The 25,188-nt window shown below is 48.2% G+C and overlaps 2 pseudogenes; one reads left to right on the top strand and one right to left on the bottom strand.

The window, feature by feature from the left end:
- Nucleotides 1-11,436: 11,436 nt before the first annotated feature.
- On the bottom strand, nucleotides 11,437-14,029 carry LOC123142340 (subtilisin-like protease SBT1.4; annotated as a pseudogene).
- A 6,736-nt stretch (nucleotides 14,030-20,765) lies between these two features.
- Nucleotides 20,766-24,646, top strand: LOC123143150 (probable receptor-like protein kinase At2g42960; annotated as a pseudogene).
- The last annotated feature ends 542 nt before the right edge of the window (nucleotides 24,647-25,188 follow it).

Below are 25,188 nucleotides of genomic sequence, written 5' to 3'. Positions count from 1 at the left end.
GCAGCATCACCTTTTGAAAGCAGCTTCCTCTTCTCCCTGGCGCAAAGGTTGTATATTTCACGCCTGGTAAAACCAACACCGCCATACCATACATGTTTGCTGATGAAGGAATCCATCATGTCGTGAATTCTAATCCCTGCAGCTCCCATGGACAGTATCTCAGCTCTCTGGTACTCTTTGATTTTTCTGTGGGACCAAAGAAAAGGTACCTCGTCCGGTCCTGCCAAGATATGGCTATGCTTGTCCTCAAAACTATCAACATACCAAACCCCACGCTTTTGGTCAAGCTTCACGGTCAGGTGCGCTTCGCAGTGGCAGCGTGTCTCGGGTCTGAGCCTACGGCTGTGTCCTTCCTCGGTTAGCAACCTGCTGTCACGTTTTCCTTGTCTGGAACAAACAAACCGCCTATAACGCATATGACGTGACTCGGTTTTGCTATACCTGACCCTATTCTTTCTAATGCTGAAACCATTATCTCTAGCATAGCTGTTGTAGAAATCATACGCAGCCTCGTGAGACGTAAAAGTCATTTGTATTATCTGCATGAACATATCCCTCTTATCATCTGCACTAGCAGTATCTTGGACATTCTTTTTCCCCTCAACTTCTGTCACCTACACAATCATAACATAGCCATGAAAACAGTTTTCTATGGTATAACATTACTTCCATACAACATTGATTACATACATACCTCACTCATGATGACCGACGATTGCGACTCCCCAGAATCAGGTGCAGCTAATGATTCGACATCAAGGCCTGTCTCCGCGTCGGATTCACCGTAATAGTCGTACGCATTATGACATTCGGAAATGAGCTGAAAAATATAACACAAATACATAAGTACTTATCATATAATATTCCAGGATTAATTCAATTTGCATGCATGCCAACAAAAAATTCCACTTCCATACCTGACTAATGTAATCTTCATTCGAGATCTCCGAGTTGTTTTCCTCACCATCATCATGCTCATTGTTTTCCTGACCATCATCATGTTCATCCATCTATAAATTTTCAAAATATAATATTGTCGGATGCCACCAAAAAATTACAACATGATAATGCCACTCACATTAAGATCTTCCAATACGTTCCCATTCTCTGACCTATCTCCACGATCTGAATTTTCATCATCTGACCAATCTTCTATCCAGTCTTTCATCAGTTCTCCAAACTCCATGTCATACATCATATCAGTTAACTCATCGTCCGCCATTTCCTACAACAATTAATATGTATCATCACATGTGCAAACATTATCAATGCTGACATATACAACACCTAGCGCACGATCACGGATGTTAAATAAACTACACCAACCGGAGAGCGCCCCAACCGAGGGCGTTCAGATCGTGCACACAACCGACGCCAACGACCTCTGATCGCCCATGGATCCTCCCCCCTCTCCACACCGAGCGGCGTTAAGGTACGTCCCACGAATCCAGTACGTGATCACTTTGGATCGCGAGAAGCAGCGCTACCCGTGATAACATGCGCCGCCGGATTCCTAGCCCACGGCACCAGTCGTGATTACTTTGGATCGCCGGATACCTAGGTAAGCCGCCGCATCAAATAACGGAGCCGTCGTGCACACAACCGACGGCAACCGACGCTAGGTTAACCCTAGAAAGAAGAAACCCACTTTAGCCCGCGTGATCACTGTGTATATCACGACGAGCAGCACTACCAGAACAAGATCTGCGATGGCCTGGACCGCCAGAAAGCTAGGTTGCCCGCCCCGCTAGGTTAACCACTACGACGAAAACAGCGGCAGTTCGTTTGATGCTGCCACGAGCGAGACAAACGTGGGCAAACGGGATGCGGTACCTGCGAGCGCTGGAGGTTGACGACGGTGCCGCGCGCGCTCTCGGACGAGATCGCCGGCGATAAGATCGCTGCCGCCGATATTCCTACAGAACCTCACCAGAATGATGGAGGAGCTGCGTGAATGATGGAGCTGCGTGATTAATTGAGCTGCATGATTGATGGATCGGCCGTCGGCAGGTCCTACCTGGTCATGGGGTCGTGTCATCCTTTTTTTTCGGGATGTCACCGTATACATATGTATGGGTCATACGGGTTATACGGAGCTTGGATATGTGCTACGGGGCTTGGATGTGGGCAGCGGCGGGCCGGAGAAAAAATAGATGGCGGGGGTCAAGAATACCCCTAGGAAATTGAGTTAGGGGGTGCACCGGAGCAAGCCTCGTCCACATCCCCGACGAGACGAAGACGGACACGGAGTCCCCCGCGGCGTCGTCCTCGAGCCCCGCGGGGAACAGCCTGAGCCGCCAGCTGCTGTCCCGGAACGTCATCGGCTTGAAGTTCAGCGCGTGGCCGGCGGGCGTCCGGGCCCACCTGGAGGAGAACTCCGTGACCGCGAAGAGGCGCGAGGTGCTCTTCGTCCTGCGCCACGTGCAGTACTCCGGCAGAGACGGCGTTAGCGAGCGGTGGTGGCGGTCGGACATGGAGAAGGCCGCGGCCTTGGCGACTGACTTGGTCATCTCCCGGTTGGAGGACACAGTGCACCTGACCGTGAAGCTGCCGTCGGCGCGGACGCACTGCGACTCCTCCAGCTCCCTCCGCTCCACGAACCGGACGTACCCCTTGTCGCGGCCGAACCCCTCGTCGTCGTCGTGGGCGTCGAGCAGCGTCTGCTCAGACCCCGCAGTGCGGCCGTCGAAGACGGCGCTCTCTCCGCGCGCGTCCAGGATCTCCACGGAGATCTTGGTGCTGCTGGCGGCGGAAGCGTAGTTCCCGCGGACAAACACGGCGACGAAGTCCCCCGCGCCGTCCTCGTCGCTGAAGCCCGCCGGGTACACCTTGAGTTGCCAGAACATGCCGCGGAACCGAAAGAACTCGAAGTGGAGCGCGGTGCCGGCGGGCGTCCGCGCCCACTCGGAGAACTTGGGGACCGTGAAGAGGCGCGTCGTGGACTTCCGCTGGAGCACAGTGCACGAGACAGGCGCGGACGGCGAGGAGTGGCTGCTGCCCATCGCCGGCGCGCGCGGGAAGCTGGATGCCTGCTTGGAAAGGATGCAAAGAACCAAGAGTGCACTCCGGCGCCGGCCTTGAAAGGATCCAAAGGAGAGTAGTGCACACCGGCGGCTGGACACGCCGGCCGCCGCGTGAACTATGCTATTCTAGGTATATATAAGTAGCTAGCGCGATTGATCTCCGGCGGCTGCTCGATGCCGCTATGGTTTCCGATTTCTGTTTGTTGTTTCCGTTTTTTGGAATGTTAAACCCTGTTCATATGCTGATTCAGTTTTGATTTTCCTTTTAGGTATAGAATAAGTACGGAAACCTCGATAATCACAAAAATACTAAAAAAAGAAGGCCAACGCTCGAGGGATCATCCGGTTCGATAGGCACCTGACGCATCCTATCCATCACGCTGACCCCTTAAACCGCGGAACTGTAAACGCGGTTTTCAGTTCGCGAAAAACGCGTTTTAAGGGTCGCTTTGAACTGCGGCCGAACAGACCCTCAAACTAAAATTGTAAAATCGAATATTCGCTTATATTTTTTCCCATGTCTTCTTCCTTCTCTCGCCCGTGTCCACGATCAACTAGCTTGCTCCTATGAATCCAGCGGACAACGCACGAAGCGGTCCAATACAAAGCCGCCCGCGTCCATTGCCATCGCTGCTTGAATGGATCGATCGAATCGGTGCAGAATCCAGAAACCGCCCTCGCTAGTGCTCCGCTCCGCCTAGCTGCTTGCCCTCGCCCCGTCTGCGGTGGCGGCGCGCCCATGGCCGGCCGCTCGCCGACCTCCCCCAGCTCAGACCGACCCCTCCCACCACCTCCTCCAGGCCCACCCCCACCGTCAGCAGTTCGCTGCCCATCCTCCTACCGTGACGCCCTCTCGAGCCCTGCTGCTGGATCTGCCGATGCAACCTCCGTCAGGGATGGGTTGTTTGCGCCCAGACTTAACTCGGTGGTGGTTGGGCCTTCACTCCGTCCGCCCCCGCGGCCGGTCGTGGGCACGCCTCCCAACGGCCACCCGAGGCGCCCATCCTGAAGCCAGCAGCTCCCGCATTCATGGCGGCCAGGGCTGGCAGACGGTCAGGCCCCCATACTGGTGGCGCCGTGACCGGCCTAGGAGGCACACCATCAATGGTGGACGGCAGCGCAAACCTCTCCCTCGCCCCCTCACCCGCATCCAGCATCTATTTATGACGCGTGCGGAGGGCTGCTGCTTCCGATGTCTCTCGCCCAAACACCGTGTTGCTTCGTGCACCAACCTCCCTCGGTGCCTCTTGTGCTCCCGCTCCGGGCACGTCTCCAGTGCCTGCGAGCTCAAGCACCACCGCAAGGCCACCATCCCTGCACCCCCCGCCGCCGCAACCTCCTGTGTCATCCCCGCCCCCCACTCACCAAACGCAGCCGCGCCACCCCTCGCCGCAGCTGCTGCCGCTCCCGCTGTCGCCATGGAGAACCCGGTGCCGGACGTCCACCTGCGCCCTAGGATGGTCTTCGCCACAATCGCGTGGCGGCCTGCCCTCGCCGACGCGGATCGGGATCTCAAGCGCCACGCCGTTATCGCCACGGTACTTGGGAACCGCCCCAACTTCACGGTGCAAGACGTTTCCGTGGCGGCGTCCATACAGTTCGGCATCGCCCGCACCCAGATGCACGTCTCCGTTTTCGAGCCCGGCGACTTCCTCATCCGCTTCTCCGACCAGCGCTACCGTGGGGTGGCCCTGCGCCCGCCGGGCGTGCTGCGCATCGGCAACGTGGTGCTCAGGCTCTCCGCCTGGTCCAGGCGAGCTGGTGCCACCCTGATCCGCCTGCCGTTCAAGGCGCGCGTCTGCCTCGAGGGGCCGCCACGGCACGTCTGGACGCCGCAAGATGTGGAGCAGCTCTTCCCCGCCCCTGCCATCGTCGACCACATCGAAGAAGGCGCCTTCAGTGACGAGGAATCCACGTGCTGTTGCACCTGGGTTTGGGTCCAGGACCCGACCAAGATCGCTACCAGGGGAACCCTAACCGTCGAGGAACCTCCTGACCAGTCCTCGGCAAGCTTCCACAGGAGGTTCCTGGAGAATCGTTGCGACGAGCCAAGCCGGTCGGAGCTGGTCAGCCTGCTGGCGTACCCGATCCTCATTCACCTCGACTGCATCCATGACTACTCCGCCGAGCCGGTGGAGCCACCCTTCCGGGGCAGCCCGGCGAGCTCCCACAGCGCCAACAGCGGCATCCCCTCCGACGACCTCGACTCGCCTCCTCGCGACGACTCAGCCAAGTGGCACTACCGGTGGAATCTGCACTTCGAGGACGGGACCTTCCCTCCTCGGCAGCAGCGGGGACCCGTGCACTCGCGCCTCAACTTCGCCGGCCGCGACGACCAGGAAGGCCCAGGCGGTGGCGCGACCTCCGGTGCCGACCTGGGAGCTGCAGGAGGCGGCTCCAACCCTTGGCCGTCCTCTCATGGCCCTGGCTTCGGCAGACACTCGAAGCACGGCGCGCAGGGCCGCCATCACGGCCGGCATCAACGTCAGGTGGACGGTGCTGGCCCTAACGGCGCGCTGGCCGTGGATACTCCTGTGCGTGATGACGGCGCTCTCGGCAGTGACGGCGTCAACTATCCTGGCATAGCCACTGCTAACCAGGCTGGGATGGGCGCCGACACTGCCATGCCGCCTGATGGCCACGCCACTGGAGACAAGCAAGACGCCCCACCCCCAGCGCTGGTCGCATGCGACCACCCAAGAGAAGAAGCTGGCCACCACCTTTCCGACCCGGTGCAGGAGACAGATCCCATGTTCATGTTTACTGAATCCTCTGCCGAGCTGGGAGGCGTGCCTGCTATTGCTGTCGCAGCTGCCAACACTCTGCTGCTGCCAGTGGACCAGGCGCGACCTGGCCTCCCCGGATCACTCCCTTGCTTGGATGTGGAGGCCATTGCATGCATGGACATGCAACTGCCAGAGTGCGATGGCGAATCCGTGGCTGTGCCAGCTAGGCTGCATGCTGGGCTGAGCGGTATTGGCCCGGGCCAGCTCGGAATCCTTACCGAGGTGGGCCCTGTAGCGAACGGCACGCTTCCGGACCTGATCTCTTTTGGGCCGGCCCAAGCCACCACTCCTCCTATTAGCCCACAGGGACAGATCGACCGCTTCATTGCATCTTTCTGCTCCCCAGCGCCATCTCCCCTGCTCCCCCCACCGCCGCCATCGCCGCCGATGCTCACCCCCCCCCCCGCCCCCTCGCCCAGACTCTGCTCGCACCTCCGACCAGCGGCGTAGTGGTCGCCTTGCTTCACTGCCGAGCCACGGCCTCTCCACCATGGCCAAGGTCCAGCTCGTCCTTCTCAAGAAGCACGGCCAGACGACGGCCGAGCCGTCGGCCCCTGACGATATTCAGCGCTACAAGGATATCTACCAGAGGCCCCTCCCACCCCACTTCATCGACGCGGTCACCGATTTGACCACCGCCACTACGAAGAAGGGAAGATGTACCTCGGCCTCCGCCTCCACAAGTCTGCCGACCACGGCGGTCGTGCAGTAGCTCGGTTGCTGCCGGCCACGGTGGCTGCTCCCAGGTTCCCAATGATTGTACGCCACTGCTTCATGTCGAGACGAGCGGTCTCGGCCAACCTGCTGCCTTGCAACCTCTTCACTTCGCCTGCTGCTTGTCTCTTTAAGTCTGTACCTGCTGCTGTTACCTACTATGGCTCCAAGTCTACATGTGCTTCTGTCCGGTCCTGCCCAGTTGTGTTTTGGTTTGCTTATGGATAGTGCGATCTTAAGCTGGAATGTAAGAGGCCTAAACAATCCCGCGAGACGCCGAGTTGTTGCTGGCGTTGTTCGAGATCACCACTGTAAGCTTGTCTGTCTGCAAGAGACAAAGCTGGATTCTATCTCTAACAGCATCATCGCCGAAACTTTGGATCCCTCCTTCATGGACAACTTTGTTTTCCTTCCTGCTGTTGGCACCAGAGGGGGCATCCTCATTGCCGCCTCCTCTGATCACATCAAAGTTACTCCGCAACCGCTGCTACAGGGGACTTTCTCAGTGTCCGCGTTGATCACCGACCTCTGCTGCAACTCGCCTTGGCTATTGACAGGGGTCTACGGCCCACAATCTGACGAGGACAAACTCAACTTCTTGAATGAGATCAGACACATCAAAGCCTTGGCTCCGTCTGAATGGATTGTACTTGGAGACTTTAACCTTATTAGTCGTGCATCCGAGAAGAGCAACAACAATATCAACCTTCGTATGATCCGTGCCTTTCGTGCCGCCATTGATGATCTGCATTTAAAGGAGTTGCCGCTGATCGGACGCCGCTTCACCTGGTCAAATGAAAGGCTGAATTCTACCCTAACCAAGATAGACAAAGTGTTGTTCACTGAGGAGTGGGAATCAAGATACCCTGACTTCCAGCTACTGTCGGGATCCACTGACATCTCTGACCGTTGCCCTCTGATCATGAAGAAGATTCAAGCGCGTCACTTCTCTGGATTCCGGTTCGAGGCTTGGTGGCCAAACGAGGATGGCTTTAGTGAGGTCGTCTCCCAGGCATGGTCCAAGCAACTGCATACCAATGATTGCATTCGGAAGCTGCACATCAAGCTTACTAGAACAGCCAAAGCCCTCAAAAAGTGGAGTAAAAACCTGATCAAAGAGAGAAGATTCTGCTCTGCAGTTGCCTCCGAGGTCATATTGCAGCTTGACCTCGCGATGGAGAACCGGTCACTAACACAACAGGAGCTTGACTTGCGTGCGTTGCTAAAGGGGAGGCTGCTTGCCCTCGCTGCTATTCAAAAAATAAGATGGAGGCAAAGATCAAGATTAGTTTGGATCAGAGTTGGCGACGCGAACACCAAGCTGTTTCACCTTCGCGCCAACAGCAGAAGAAGGAAGAATCATATCCCCTTCCTTCATCATTGTGGCCATGTTGCTTCTGACCATGAGGACAAGGCAGCAGTCCTCAAAAATCACTTCATCTCCTTGTTGGGTCAACCGGAAAGCGCCACTCTGCGAATGAACTGTCTAATCTTAATCTGCCATCTGCAGACCTGACACACCTGGATCACCCATTTGACTTGGATGAGCTGGGCAAAGCTATTAAAGAAATGGCAGCAGAGAAGGCACCGGGCCCGGACGGTTTCATTGGGCTTTTCTTCAAAAGATGTTGGCACACGATTAAGGTGGATTTGCTGAATGCCCTTAACCAGCTCTCTGCCCTTGATGCTAGAAACTGGAACCTGTTGAACTCTGCATTCATTGTCCTAATCCCGAAGAAAGAAAATGCTCTACGCGCTGCTGATTATCGCCCAATAAGTCTTTCCCACAGTGTTGCTAAGATCCTGGGAAAACTCCTTGCCAATAGACTGGCGCCAACTATGCAGCATCTAATATCTATGAGCCAAAGTGCCTTCCTCAAAGGAAGATCGATCCAAGACAATTTTTTGTATGTTCAAAATCTCGTCCAGAGTTTACATAGAGCCAAGAAAGGGGCAATCTTCCTGAAGCTGGATATTGCGAAGGCATTTGATTCCGTCAGATGGGACTATCTGCTTGAGGTGCTCTGCCACATGGGGTTCGGACAGAGATGCCGTGATTTGATTGCAATCGTGCTCTGCTCAACCTCCTCCAGAGTAATCCTCAATGGTGATCCGGGCTGCCTTTCTACCATCGATGTGGCTTGCGACAAGGCGACCCACTCTCGCCTTTTTTGTTCATGCTTGCTATAGAGCCACTACAGCGTATCTTCGCGTCTGCAACCGAAGCCGGGATCCTGAAGCCTATTGCGCACAATTTGGCCTCCATCAGAGTCAGCCTTTATGCGGACGATGCTGCCCTATTTCTGAACCCGTGCAAGTCTGAGATGATGGCCTCACAAGCAATCCTGGAAGCCTTTGGGAGAATCTCTGGACTCTACACCAACTTCAACAAGTCCTCGGCTTTCCCTATCTGTTGTGATGAGCTGGCAACTAATGAAGTGCTCTCCGAGTTCGCGGGAACAACTGACTCTTTCCCTTGCAAATATCTCGGGCTACCACTTAGCCTCCACAACCTTAGGCGCGCCGACCTCCAAATTCTGATTGACAAGATAGCTGCGAAGCTCGCAGGATGGAAAGGCAAGCTCCTGAACAAAGCGGGATGGCTAACGTTGATCAACTCAGTCCTTACCTCTATCACCACCTACCTGTTGACCCTGTTCGCTCCTAGCAAGTGGCTGATCAAGAGAATCGACAAGCTTAGGAGAAGTTTTCTTTGGAAGGGCGGTGAGGAGGAGGCCAAAGGTGGGATTTGTGCAGTCAACTGGCAGCTGGTTTGCTCACCAAAAAAGTACGGTGGACTGGGCATCAAAAACCTCTCCTCTTTTAGCAGAGCTCTACGGCTGCGGTGGGCCTGGTTCGCGTGGCAAAGCCAACCTAGGCCCTGGTTTGGAATGAAACTCCCCTGCTCTGAAGCGGATATGCAGCTCTTTCATGCCTCCACCAACATTCACCTTGGAAATCGGCAAACTGCGAGTTTCTGGAAGTCAAAGTGGTTGGATGGGGCCGCACCACGTGACCTTGCACCCTCCCTCTTCAAGCTGGCGCGCAGGAAAAACTACACTGTGGCTCAAGCCATGCACGACAGGAAGTGGATGAAGGGGCTTGAAAGAATCAGCTCCCATGATGATCTGCACTCCTTTCTGCTTCTGTGGGAGAAGATTCAGAGTGTCAACTTATCTGAAACAAGAGATACTATTGATTGGATCTGGACGAAGGACAAGAAATACACCGCCAAGTCTGCATATTCCTGTCAGTTCATTGGTTCGATTGCCAAGCCTGAGTCTGACCTGATCTGGAGGCTCAAGATTGAAAGAAAGGTGAGGTTTTTCCTCTGGACTTTGGTTCAAAACAGACTCCCAACCACTGACAGGCTGCGAGCCCATGGGAGCGATCATAACGCGACGTGTTCTCTCTGCCTCCAACTCCCTGAAACTGCACTCCACCTCTTCAACACATGCCTTTTTTCCAAGGATGTTTGGAACAAGCTATGCTTGGCACGACCCTTGCGCTACCCTTCCCTGCCTGCTAGCATTCAGTCCATCTCTCATTGGTGGAGAGTTTGCTCCCAGCGCAACAACGAGCAGGCCGTTGCTGCTGCTTATTTTGCTTGGCACATGTGGAATGAGAGGAACAGGAGGGTCTTCAACGCCAAGTCTACCTCAGCGGACGGCGTGGTTTCTCTGATAAAAGCTGACTTAGATTTCCTGAGAGTAGCGATGTAATTCTCCTTTTTTTGCATAGGCAGCGTTCTCTAGACGACCGCTCACTCTTATGTACATTCCTAATCTTCAATGAAAAGGCAGAGCCGTTCGAGTCAAAAAAAAAAAAGAATCGGTGCAGAAGCTAGCTAGCTAGCTCCCATCGCGCGTAGCCTGAATGGATCGAATCGAGCTAGCTAGCTAGCTTCTGTAACCGTAGCTTGATGGATCGATTAGAAGCTAGCTAGCTTCTCGCTTCCGTCGCCGTAGCTTGATGAATCGATCAGGAGCTAGCTAGCTCCCGTCGCCTCGAATAGATCCAGCTTCCGTCGCCGTAGCTTGATGGAGCTAGCTCCCGCCACTGCTCCTGCGAGCTACTCCGCAGGCCGACGCAGCAGCAGCTGTAAACGACGAGTTTCCGACGAGTTCCGTGGCGGAAGGTCACCGGAGCCCGTGTGCGCACGGCGAAATTTCTTTATCGCGTAGCGTTGACCGGTTTTCAGTCCTCCTTATATTTTGCCTTCAAATCTGTAAATAGAAGTGCCGCGGGGGTGGATTATCAGGGGCTGAAAAAAGTTTATGGGTTTGACCACTTTTACGGGCTTTATTCGGGACGTTTTTTGACACCGCGGAACTGAAAATGCGAATTTTTACGGGTTTGACCATTTTTAAGGGGTCTGCTACAGATGCTCTTATGAGCCGTATGACTCAGTAGGTCAGTCCGACTCGATAGGATGTACTGGCTTCCAATTCATGCATCGTGTTGGCTCAAAATTGATACCATGGCCTTTATAAAAAAATTGATACCATAGCCAGCCTCTTTCAATTATAAATTCAACTATATATATTTCATAGCATATACATTATATTTTTGCAGTCAAATAGTAATAAAACTAGGCGGGTGATACATGTGGATCGGCAACACCCCAACCCCACCCTTGTCGCTCCTCCAGGGCGACACGGGTGAAAACTCTATGTCGCCGCCATGTCTCCCCTCCATATTAAATATTTTGATCTTCGTCGCAAATGAACAGATAAACCGACGGTCCGACAAGTAAAAATCTAAACGTACGGTCTCACCGGTTTGGTTGCCCGTTCGGTACCCTCTTTAGCTAGTGGTTTGGCAGAAACTACATCTGTCATTCGCCATTTCTCCATATAAGCAACCACTGCTGCTGTGATTTCATGTGGTAGAGCTATCTGCTTTCCATGGCTTCAAAGAAATGTCCACGAGTTTGTATAAACTGCTCACACATTATAAAAAAAGTTATTAAAATTGAAAAATTATTCATTAATTCAAAAACATTTAAGAATTTTCAAAGTAGTCATAATTTTTACAAAATGTCTGCCAATTCAAAAATGTTTGCGGGTTATAAAATATTCACAAAATAAGAAAAAAGAATAAAGAGGAAAGAAAAACATGAAAGGAAGAAAAGAAAAAAAGAAAACAAAGGGGAAAAGACGAAAAGAGATTAAAAGACGAAAAAAACACCAGTTCAGGAAAGGTTCTAACCGTTCGAATAGGAATTGGCAGACGTACGGCACCAGCCTCACATGCAGTCCCCAGCCATAACCTTGCAAGTGTTTGATCACGTGATTCTAAAAAGAAGTGTTTTATCACGTGATTACAAGACGGAGAACATGGCCAATAGCATTTCTTTACACTAATCTGGCTGTGCTCTACCATCGAAGCGATGACAATGCAGCCTCGGCTCCTAGTCTTCCTCAAAGCTCTACCATTGACCAATCACATTCACATCTCCGCAACCGCAACCTGGCTCGGCGGTCACCGTGTGCTTGCGGTCGCTCCACTCGATCGACCCGAACGTGTGATTCTTCGTGACGCTCCCGAAGCTACGCTGCGCAAAGGTTATCCGCAAAAAAAAAAAAAAAAAAAAAAAAAAAAAAACCCTGCTGCGCAAAGGTGACCACGTACTCGCGTGTCCTCCGTCTCGTGCTGAACCGCAGCGTCCGGGGGATCACCGTGACGCGCACGCCATCCGGAGCGGTGACCCTGGCCCTGTACGTGGCCCTGGCATCGCCGCCGACGTTGCGCACGACAGGGTGAACACCACCGCGAAGGCCGGATAGTTGTGGTCGCCCACGAAGGAGCCCCACTGCGCACGGGCCGAGCAGTTGGCGGACGACCCGAACACGGCGACCTGCTCGGCGGTGTACCCGAGCGCGCACAGGAAGTCGATGTAGTCCTCCGTGCCGGCGTCGTACACGAGGCCCGGGTTCGCAGCGCGGTTGGGGTCGATGTGCCCGGCCCCGCGCGCGAACGGCGTGGACGCGTCGCCGATGACGCTGCCTGCGCTGTCCGCGTTGTAAGCGGTCGTCATCAGGGCGGACTTGATCGCCGCGGGGCTCCACTCCGGCCTCGCTTGCCGGAGCAGCGCGGCGACGCCGCTCACGTGCGGGCATGACATGGACGTCCCCGATACCATATTGTACTGCGCCCGCCTCGCGTCGCTGGCGAGGCCGGTGGGCGAGCTGGCGCCCGTCCATGCGGCGAGTATGTCCACGTCCGGCTTCAGGATCTCCGGCGCGCGGGAGTTTGGCATATGGTGGCGTCCGGCGGCCGACGACGGTGCCGCGGAACGCGATCGTCGCGGTCGGGGATGCTTCCGCGCTGATGTACTTCTTGATCTTCTCGGCGGCGGCAAATGGGACGACCGTAGCGGGGATGAGGTTGGCGCTGATCATGACCTGCTCGCCGCATGACTCGATGCTACCGAAGATCGCTCCGGCAAACATGCCGAGGTCACACACGACGATCTTCCCGGCTAACATGGTGGCGTTCAGCTTCCCATCTTCACATATTTTCGAGCCGACGTCCCCTCCATAGACCAGTGGCATCTTGGTCGCGCCGAGTGGCTCGCCCGCCTAGAGATAAGTGCCCGTGAAGGTCTTGCCGTTGCCGAGAACGGCGTCTGCCCGGAACTGGCGGTTGAGCGTGGACGCGCCCACCGTCAAAAACCACGGCGCTATGTTGGCGGCGGTGTATTCTTCAGGGCCGGAGTTTCCCGCGGAGGCGGAGACGAGTATGCCTTTGCTGACGGCCCGGAACGCGCCCACGGCGATGATATCGGCGTAGAAGTCAGGGGCCTTGCCGTCGGCACTGAGCAACGCAGAGATAACGTCGACGCCGTCCGCGATGGCCTCATCAAACGCGGCGAGGGTGTCAGAGCTCGGGCACCCTTCCTCCCAGCACGCCTTATAGACGGCAATGTGCGCGTCCGGGGCCATGCCGACGGCTTTTCCTCTGCCATAGCCGTAGAAGCCTGCGTCGGCAGCAGCAGAGCCGGCGGCGGTCGAGGCGGTGTGGGTGCCATGGCCGCTGGTGTCAAGCGGCAACTCGGAGTCCTCGCCGACGCACGGCCGCGCGCAGCCTCCTGGCCCTTGTGGAAGAACTTGGCGCCGACGAGCTTGTTGTTGCAGAGCACGGAGCCATTGAAGGACGGCCCTGAGACGCACCCGCCGCGGAACTTGCCGGGCGGCAGGGGCGGCAGCGACGGATCGGCGGCGAAAGACGCCCGGCCTTCCGGGTACACGCCGGTGTCGATGACCCCGATGACGACGTGAGGGTGGTGTGCAGCTCCAGCATGGCGTCGGGCACGACGGCGAGCACGGAGGCCGAGGACGCGAGGTGCGCAGCCTGGCGTCCCGTGAGGCGCGCCGCGAAGCCCGTGGCGGCATGCGAGTAGGAGTAGAGCACCGTCGGCGCCGGGCTGGAGAGCTCGGCGGGGATGTGGTCGCGCAGGAAGGAGCCGTACGCCCGGGTGGTCAGCAGGCCGCGGCGCGCCATGGGAAGAGAGGGAGGGGAACTTTTGGTCTATGGGGACATATGCACCCTATATGGAAAAAAAATTAGTAATTCACAAAAATATTTTTGAAATTCCTGAAAATATTTTTGAAATAAACTTCACCTTCTATTGTACTCGTGAGAAATAAAATCCACAAAAATAATATCCTTTTGACTTCTTTTCAAAAAAGACAAATTTTTGACTAAAATAGTGTGAATAGTGACCTATAATAGCAAATAAATTTTGTCTTTTTTGGTGTGAGGTCAACTTTTGTTTTTTTTCGTCAACATTTATATATCAGTGCAAAAGTATGTCAAGTGTTTTGTCAAAATAGTTCTTACCTATTTTGACTTTTTATTAAAATATTAAAAAAATCCATATAGGGTGCATATACAACCAGGAACCAAAGTGTATTTCTTGGGAAGAGAGCTCAAGTGAGAGTATTCTGCATATATGGTATTTCTTGATTTTGTCTCGCCCTGTAAAATTTGCTTATATACTGAATTTGAAGAACCCAACATATGGGGAAGCTTTCTCTTCAATGGAATTGATGGTTTATAAGTTACAGTGTAAGCATCAACATTTTTCTGCATCGCAGTAGTGTGCAAGTTTCCCAGCTAGCCTTGTTATCGCGTGCAGTTATGTTGTGGCTTACCTGTCATATAAAACGCTTTTCTAATGGTTGTCAGGAAGAACAATTTGTAGATGTTTTTGGAAAGGCATTTTCCTTAATCAAACTTTATGTGATGCTCTTTTGGATATACGGTATCCTCTAGAGAGATTGTTGTCTGTGTGTCTTGCTTTTTCATTGTCTCTCATGTAGTTTGCTTGTATGCTGCATCAGAAAAATGCAACATATGCGCAAATTGTCTCTTCGTAAAATGGATGGTCTGTGCATTCACGTTTGGGAGTAATCATTAATCTGCATTTCAGCAATGGGCAAGTTTTCCCAACTATTCATTTTATCCTCATACATTCTTTTGTGCATTGTGTCAGATATTGTAGCTTTGTGCCATTCCCTGTCATTGAATGCCCATTTCTAGTGGTTATAAAGAAATCTTGATGCCTCTGTTCGAGGCTACAAAAACCGCCTCTGTTCTGCCTCTACCCATGCCAGGTAACATGGGTAGTATTTCAACAACAACAGGCCCATTATTTCAACGGACATTTATATTGGTGCAGTCATCTTCGTATCTGTGCATGTTGGTGCATGAACATGGGCAGCAAATGTCAGCTTGTTCTGCCTCTGTTCAAAGCCACAAAAACTTGCTCTGTTAATGCCAAGTAATTATCAAGCAAATCCGCAGCTTAAGAGCTTGTTTTAGGAAGGCAGGCAAGCAATAATCGGGAACAATGTGACATGTATTTTCTCATCTATACATACATGCTCATCAGGTTTATTTATTATCAAGGTGCACTGCTTTGCTCGGTGCCAACTCTTCCCCTGTTTTGCAGACCAGTACCCCAAAGTGGACTCCACCCCCAGCACCATCAGAAATGAAGAAGGAACGCTAATTGCTGGTCGAGCAGGCTGTCTGGAGCGTGTAACAGATGCACCGCACTCGGAAGCTTTGGCGATGCTCCATGCCGTGAATGCAGCTAGTCGAATGGGACGCCAACGAGTGATAGTTGAAACTGACTCTATAATGCAGAAGCAAAGCTGTCACCTCTGATGCTTATGACCTTCCTCAATTATGTGCTGTCTTCAGAGACATCAGGTTTCAGCTTAGAGTTGGTTTCATGAATGTTTGTGTTGAACACTGTCCAAGAGTGTGTAATCAAGCTGCGCACGGCACAGTTATGAATGTAGGTACCTATGAAATTTGGCCTGGCCAGTTTCCAATCTTTGTGTCAGACTGTGTAACTGGAGATTTGTCCAGCCAAGCTATCTATGAAATTGTAGGTCGGTCCGGTTTTTTAAACTATGGATCAGCCTAGGTAGGCAGACGAAGGTAAGAAAGAAGTGATCCCTATGGATCTTCTTCATCTTCTGCTCAGCTGGTTCAGAAATCATGGTAATCCTCCTTGTAGGAAATCGATCGGTAAGTAAATTGAGCAGAAATCAACTCAGAATGAACGACCAAGATGACAGAAACACAAGACAAGGCTGAACCCAAGTTTAGTGCGAGATCCAGACACCTAATTAGCAAGGCCACGACTGGAAATAGATCATATGTACATGCCAAACACGCCACGACTCGATTTAATTATTCAACTCACACGATTTAGAAATCTATCGATCGATCGGACGGGAAGGCGACGGGCGGGCGAGGCATCACCCTAGGACTTGTTCTTGCCGGAGGCGGAGGCGCCGCTCCCCGCGCCCTTGCTGGCGACGAGGTCGAGGTCCTCGTCGGTGTAGCCGTCGGCGCCCTCCCAGGTGAACTTGCCGCCGCGGCCGCCCTTCTTGGCGTCGCCGCTCATCCCGGTGCCCGACTTGCGGTCGCTGCGCTCCTGCGCCGGCTTGCGGTCCCGGCCGCCCTTCTTCCCGCCGTCCATGGCCGGCCCTGCAACAACAAGATCAAGATCTAGCTGCCTAGCAACGAGAGAAAGGGATGGATGGATGGATGGAAACCACTATGCGATGCGCTTTGATTTCCTTCCTTGGTGGGCTTATTTATGGGGGATCGGATGAGATCTCTTCCTTGGTGGGCTTATTTATGGGGGATCGGATGAGATCTCACGGGGAGGGGAAAGGGAGCAAACCGGGGGCGGGCTGGGTGCTGCTGTTTGGCGACGTGTGTTGGATTTGGATGGATGAATCTGCTGGCTGCGGGGCCGGCACGGTCGCACGGAGGTTAGGATAAGATCGGCGTGAGTCAGCCGGAGGATACTACCTCTCGCCATCACGTGGGAAGAGGACACGCACACACACAGGACGGATCCCAACTGAAAATCTTGAGCTGCAGCCTTGGCACATGGATGATGCCCTTGCCGGGTCACTTGCCATATCGCCATCTCAAAATATCCAAACAATACTGCCACATTTCGGTTCAAAAATTAAATAAAAAATACTACCACATTTGAATACTCCGAAAATACTTGTCATCAAAATGGATAAAAAGAGATGTATCTAGAACTAATATAAATGTAGATACATCCCCTTTTATTCATTTTGATGACAAGTATTTCCGGACGGAGGGAATACGTTTTTACACATTATAGCTAAAAAACAAAAACTTGTTGTGCTTTAGTGCGGAATCCAGCATATTAATTTTTCATATTTAATTGTCTTCAAAAAAAATTCATATTTAATCGACTCACTGGTTCCTCTGGTATAAGCCCATAAGTACTTATGATTAGCAAATAAAATCCTACAATTTATTTATAGATTGATAAATCATGGGCTCACCATTTGATAAATATTTATTTACACAATCGCAGTAATATGGGCATGGAAATCACGATTAAACTTAGTAGAATATTTGTATCTTGTTGCGATGGACAAGCAATTATCTACTCCCTCCGTCCCACAATATAAGAGCGTTTTTGACACTAATGTAGTGTAAAAAACGCTCTTATATTATGGGACGGAGGGAGTAGTTTATACTATTTCGCTACCATCGCAACTGGTATGTATGTGCATCTCTGTTTCTCCCTCCATCCCTCCCGCCCTCTCTCTCTCTCTATGTGTGTGTGATAATATATCTAGCCATTTCCTATTCATCGCTTATGGCGCCAGTTACAGGCAAGGAGCCCATGCCAGACAGGCAGCTCACAGAATAGGCCGGCCGATCTTAGGCAAGGAGTGAGATCTCGTCCCGGTTTTGGGAAGCTTTTGGATGCTTCCTAGACATTTTTCTTTCCTTTTTAGTTCATTTTTCTTTTGTTTCCTTCTTTTTATTTTCTCTTTATTTCTTATAAATGTGTGAACTTTTTCAATGTACAATTTTGGAAATACTTCCTGAATTTTTTTCCAACTTCAGGAACTGTTTCTGAATTTCGAAATTTGATGAAATTTTTAATTTTCCTTAATTTTATAAAAATAATATGTACTTTTCTCAATTTTTCAGAATTTTTTTCAAAGTTACGGACTTTTTAAAATTTTGAGAACTTTATTTTCAATTTTTGTGAACTTTTCACCCCATTTTTTGTACTTCCTCTGTAAAGTAATATAACACATTTTACATCAATAAAGTAGTGATCTGAAAGGTCTGATATTACTTTATAGAGGGAGTATATTAAAAAAATTCAAATTTCAGAATTTTTATTTCGGTCGTCAAAGGTCAAGTGGTCGCCGGTCAACTGGAAAAAACCAAAGTAAAAAGTTCATATTGCGATGGTGAACAGTAGATGGGCCGGCCCAGCATTGGGGGCGTGAGCGCCAGATCGGTAGCGCTGTATAGGACCCCTGAAAAAAAGGTAGCGCTGTACAGGAGCTCTCATTTGTACGTACATGCAACCCTTAAAAAAAATTGTAGGTACATGCGGCTAGTCATAAAGTCTTGCTTCTCAAAATCTAAATTAAATCTGAATCTGTTTCTGTTGCTGAATGATGTAATTTAAAACTGCTAATTAGTTATCCCTAAAGAAAGTTACTAATAAGTAAAGAATGTTGCGAAAATACAAAGGTAAACATGGTTTCACGCACACCCATGTGAATAGTAAAATATGAAAAAAAATACTACAAAGATTAGGAAAATCATGAAATTTTTGGTTATCGAAACAGACCAACCATTCTAGTTTCGTGAAAGAATGACACCCGTGGTACTCTTAGTTAATAAGAAAATAGCACCGAGATCTTACTATTCATTCAAGCAGTGTTCTTTTGCCCAGAATACCACGGATGTCATTTGTTTGTGAAAGTTCACACATGAGTATATGTATGTATGTTTTTAAAAAAAAGCTGAGTTTTTTCTTTTTCATTTGTTGGTTTTGAATTTTAGTATTCATAAAGGGTCCCGTGGAACCATGTTCAGAAGTCTGTGTGATACATCTATAATCTTGTTTGCAGATTAATCACCATCTTCTCATATGTATTAGCTAAACTCAAATGTACTCTTTCCAAAGTGGTGACTATATTTTATGATTCTTTTTTTTTGCGGGAACTATACTTTATGATTCAGGCATGCCAACCGTTGTCTTTTATGATTATTGTACTTGAGTAACTAGCTAATATGGGTTGGCATGCATATATGTAACAATGGCATATGTATAATAATCAGGTATATGGTGGGCTCCAAACAATAGCATATGTTGCTCTTGTTTTGAAGGTACCGAGGTGTGATTTGTAGTGGAACGTACTACGCAATAAAATGTTAGCGATAGAGACAACAGTAGTTATAACGTTTGCAGTCATCAGTCAAGAATCAAAATTGTCTCGAAGAATGTAGGTTCAACATATAAGAGCAAGTCAAAGAATCAAGTTGTTGAGCTGGTATAGTTTCCATGATTTTCAGTAGACAAGTTTTGTTTCAAACTTCCCTACAAAACAGGTTTTAATCCATCCAAGCACTTGGTATGTGGCGTGAGCCATGTTTTTTTTAACTAAGATGATAGAGGCAAACTTGTTAATTACTAGTTACATGGAAACATGAAATTTTGTATCTCCCCAGAAAACACATTGTTACTGGACTCTTCATTCATGAACTATTCATTAGCTAAGTTCCTCCCTCTAAATTGCAATCAGTAAATCATCAATTGATATATAACCTTAGACTATTCAATTATTTGTTTAGAAAAATAGGAGCCACCTACCAGATTTTTGTTAACCGTAAACACAAATAATGAAGGAAGCACATTTCATCCCAGCAAAATAAAAGGTATGCAGGACAAGTGGGTGTAAAGAAATTTAAACTATTGCTTATGAACTACTATCAAGTAACAACAGTCGTTTCTAAATACTAATCTTGATTGCAGATCCTTCGTCTGATCGTGGCAAGCCATGAAGTCCTTGTTCGACTTGGTGGTATTTCCTTGGACTACTCACTGCATATTACAGAACATAGATGGTACCCTTGTTAAACTATTGTATCAAGCATATACAATTGCTGCTTTCTTCTAATATGCACCAATTTTTTTGTGTGGTAGACAATTTGATGCGTGAGGTCCGATTTGGTCCGATTTGTCGTTTTTGCTGAGAGCTCCTCAAATGTCCAAATGACGTGAAATTCGGTGCGGGCGTCATGCATCAAATTGTCTAGCACACACAAAAATTGGAATTTTTTGATTTTGTTTTGATTTTTTACGAATTTGTTTCTAACCGGATGCATATGAGCCTCGGCACCGAAACGCCCTACTCGCTTTTTTGGCACTAGTGTAGTATCGAGAAACATCTTATATTATTTGACGGAGGGAGTAGTAGCTACTACCTCTGTTCTGGTTTATAGATCCCCTTAGTATTTTGTACTAAATTTTGATCATGGATTTAATTAACAAAATGTTAATGCATGTCACAAAAAAAATACTTCCTCATATGGTCAAATTTGGGCGCACAATACAAAGAGGGCTAATAAACCAGGACGGAGATAGTAATCTACAGCTAACTTACTATACCAGTGGACTTTTTCATGGGCTTTAGGTGATATAGCCAACAACACGCTTTGTTATTAATTAACCATGCTCTAGTAGAGTTAGTTGGACCACAAAAATAAAGGGCCCAAATTAATTTGATGTGTCGTGAAAGGACTCGTTATTTATTACTTGAGTAAAAGCTAATAGTTGTCTTGTTGTCAACAGAGGGGGAAAAGATAACAGTTATCTTGTTTCAAAAGTACCGTGCTCTGCATTTGATTACAAATGGATACCAAAATCGGTACTATAAACAAGGTTCATCTAGAGCGCATGGTGCTTGATCGAAGTGCAGAGCCAACATTACCTGCCGTTATCACTTTTGGAAGACATCACAGACTGTTTTTCCGATGATCAACAAATTGGCAGCGGTGGATTTTCCATAGTTTATAAGGTCAGAATTACCCCTGGCTAGTAACCTTCCTCAATTCCAGTTGAAGTTGATATAAAAAGTAAACGACATATGCACATGACAGTCAGACCACCACATGTGCACATATGTAATGCACGTTATGGTTGCAGGGAATGGTGGGGAAAAAGATGGTCGCTGTGAAGAAACTATCCCAAACGATGCATGAGAATAAATTCCACAGAGAAGTTGAATGCATTACGAAGGCCAAGCACAAAAACATAGTGCGTTTCCTTGGATACTGTTCTGACACGCAAGGGAGAATTGAAGATTACCAAGGAAAGTTTGTCATGGCAGATGTACGAAACTGGTTGCTATGTTTTGAGTACGTACCGAATGGAAGTCTCATCGAGTATATTACCGGTATGATCACAATGTTTACATATTTATGTCTTTACTAAAGGTCATTTTATTGTGTTCGATATATTAGCAATTATTCGTATAATTTAACTCATAATAAAAACAGAATTCTGATCAAAATACTACTCTCTTCGTTACTAAATATAAGTCTTTTTAGATATTCCAATAGGGACTATATATGGAGTGAAATGGGTGAATCTACACTCTAAAACACACACACACACACACACACACACACACACACACACACACACACACACACACACACACACACACACACACACACACACACACACACACATATATATATATATATATATATTTCTATTTTGTACAAGATCTCTAAAAAGACTTATATTTAGGAATGGAGGGAGAATAATTTAAGGGGAAAATATTTCTATTTTGTCAGAGCAGATGCATGCAGTAAAGTAACGAGGTTTGAGGAAGTTAATTTTCAATCTTGTGGAAAGCAGAAATGATCCAGCATAAAAAAAATGAGGGGAGACCCACTATAAATTTGGGAAAGTTAAGAAACCATCGAGTATTATTCACTGCTTGTTTATGAATTTTGAGGGTAGGTTGGGACATATTTAGAAAAACTAATTTATTTATTACATTAAATTATCTCTAGTATAAAAAAAACTTCCTCCACAGATCCATCTCGTGGACTTGAATGGAGAGAGCGATACCAAATAATTAAGGGAATCTGTGAGGGACTACTTCATCTTCACGAGAAGCGTATCCTCCACCTAGATCTCAAGCCTAGTAATATATTGATTGATATTCACATGGTACCCAAAATTGCTGATTTTGGCCTCTCAAGGTGCCTTGATAAAGACCAAACCCGTGACTCACTTCAAACATATGTGGATCACTGTAAGTCAGTCTCCTGAAAGCTTTTTTCTTCTTCTTTTGTTTGACACATGAACTTATATTTGTGTGCACATTCATGGATCAAACTTCATAAATCTTTTTGTAGGGGATAACATGGCACACGAATTCTTCATAGGACAAGTCACTTTTGCATCAGACATATACAGTCTTGGTATTATAATTATGGAGATTCTGACAGGAGAGAAGGGGTATCAGGAAGAACAGGATGTAAGCATAGTTTTAAGCATGTGCTCCATGTTAAGGATATATTTTCAAGTAAAGTACGCCAACGGGATAACTTAACTTGGAGATATTACCAAAACCATGCATATGCGGAGTGCTATAAATGTGATCTTAATGCTTGGGCATAGGCCAACATGGCTTAATTAAACATGCAAGGTGGTACCAAAGGCGGAGTCATTAAGGTTGCATTTGTACCACTTTATTCTCAGTAGTTTACCAAAATATTTAACTTATGAAGAAAATGTTGAAAATGCACTAATATATCAACACTTCTCGGCATGTGTAACTCTCAAAGGCCTATATTTGGACTGAAAATGATTGCATTTTACATTTTAAATTGTGCTAGCATGTTGTTGAGCTTATCACCGAGACGGAGTTGTGTTTTATACACGAACAACTAGCTCAGCCGTTAGCTCAGACTCACGACAACCCATGATAAATGCACTTAAGTAGGCTTCAAAAAATAAAACATCGAACTTATAACATATATGTCCATGTGAATGCATAACGGCTATATATGATCTTCTCTTCTAGGCTTTCCAGTGTATTTTTTCTCTTTCTATAGTAGCTATAAACCATCTGTAAATAGAGTTCCTATCTTCTTCTTTTTAGGATTAATAGAGTTCCTATCTTGATCTGAACTCACCATTGCATCTTTAAAGGTAGTTGAGAATTGGATGAATCGGTTGGAGGCAGTAGATCAAAAGGAGACGCAGTTGGAGCAAGTAAGAGTATGCACTACGATAGGGATAGAGTGCATGGACCCTAACCCAAAGAAGAGACCGTTTGCACATCATATAGTCAATAAGCTTGATAAAACGGCAAGTATCGTCGAAACTGGCATCACTAGTCCATCTGTTGAGCAGCAGGTTAGATCCCTAAAAGAACAACACAGTCAAAGGAAAATTGTGGATCTTTCATTTGAGTATCTCATAAAAGATATGAATGGGCGCACTAAAACGGAAGAACTCATGGAATTTATTGGGGCATTTAAAGATCATTGGCGGCACGCGAAAGAACATCGGTGGTCACTACGGGGAGTGCATCGTACAAAGCAAAATACCAGCCAACAACAAGGGGCAAGTATTTCTAGCTCTAACTCTGTTGTGCTCAACAAGTTGAACATCTTTAGTACAAAAGCACGCAGGAATTATGCCAGGAATGGTGGGCCTATGCTTGAGAAGATAGACATGTTGAAACTTTTCAAGAAGGAGGAGCTTAAGCCAGCTATTAAGGACAAGAATCGTATTGGAAGAGATGTCTTTGAAGAAGTTTACATAGGCCTTGTTGATAGAGTACCAGTCATAGTAAAGAAGCAGATTAGTGGTATTGTGCTACAAAATGGACAGTTTGCAAAGGAAGTCATTATCCAATCTCAAGTCCTCCACAAGAACATTGTTAGGCTCATAGGTTGTTGCGTGGAAGTTGACATCCCGATGCTAGTATATGAGTATCTCTCCAATGACAGCCTCCATGACATTCTTCACAACAACTGCAAGGTACGTCTCAACTTGGGCGTGCGTTTAAATATTGCCACAGAATCAGCACGTGGTCTAGCTTATATGCATTCAAGGCACAATATCTTACATGGTAATATTAAATCAGAAAATATACTCTTGGATGACCATTTTGTGCCAAAGATCTCAAATTTTTGCATATCAAGATTGACCGGGAGAGGCTACAAACACACCAGAATAGCCAAGGGTGACGATGCTTATATGGATCCAGTATACCTACAAACAGGCCTACTTAGCGAATATAGTGATGTGTACAGTTTTGGAGTCGTTATATTGGAACTTCTTAGCAGGAAGAAGGCCACACACTCTGACAATAATAGCTTAGTAAGGAATTTCCTTGAGAATCACAAGCTGAGTAGGAAATCAACCGAGCTATTTGATGAGAAAATTGCAGTGGTGGAGAATCTGGAGCTTCTTTGACAATCTGATACAACTTGTTGTGGAATGTCTTAGCAAAAACTTGGATCTAAGACCGAAAATGATAGATGTTGCAAAGCGGCTCCACATACTGAATGAATCTCGTGGCCAGTGGGTCTTAAGTTGACAAGTCGATGCATTTACTAGTTTAGTTTGAACTTTAAACAACATATATGTAGCATCGAATAAGCTTCTGATAGGTGCAATTAGAGTGATGTGTGATGATCGACGTGTAATTTATGTATTTTGTTGTTGCGAACAAGTCTTTGAAATCCTATACAGCTGTAAAAGTAAAACACGCTAAAAGCAACGCCTCGCAGGCCTCCTCAGCCCTGTCGACCCACTGGTACAAAAAGCTCTGTCAGATTGTTCGCTCCGTTAAATTCTCTGGCAATTTATCCGTGATTACCGGGTCTAGATATGTGGATCCAGTTATTCTTACCCTTCCTTATGATGTTAAGAGGAGCAGCTGTACAAGAGCTTAATTAGTATGGGCAATTATTTTCTGCTGATGGAGCCTATTCATAGGTGATTTATGCTGATGGAGTTCAAATCACGTTGCCAGCAAACCATTTGTATGAATTTTTGCCGCGAGTATACCTAGCAGGCTATCAAATGAGGCTTTTAATAAATGTTAAATGTGTACAGACAAAATATTTCTGATGTATACAAAAAATATACAATGTGGATGGAAAAAGTCGACATCAAAAGATATAAGTTTTCAAAATTGTTATCATGTATTTCAAAAAATGTTAAACGTGTATATAATTTTTTTTCCTGGCGACACAAAAATGTACAACGTGTATGGAAAAAGTGAACATCCAAAAATATA

This window comes from Triticum aestivum, chromosome 6D (assembly GCF_018294505.1).
Source record: "Triticum aestivum cultivar Chinese Spring chromosome 6D, IWGSC CS RefSeq v2.1, whole genome shotgun sequence".
Lineage (NCBI taxonomy): Eukaryota > Viridiplantae > Streptophyta > Magnoliopsida > Poales > Poaceae > Triticum > Triticum aestivum.
The sequence above is the reverse complement of the archived record's forward strand: the minus strand, read 5'-3'. Positions and strand labels throughout refer to the sequence as shown.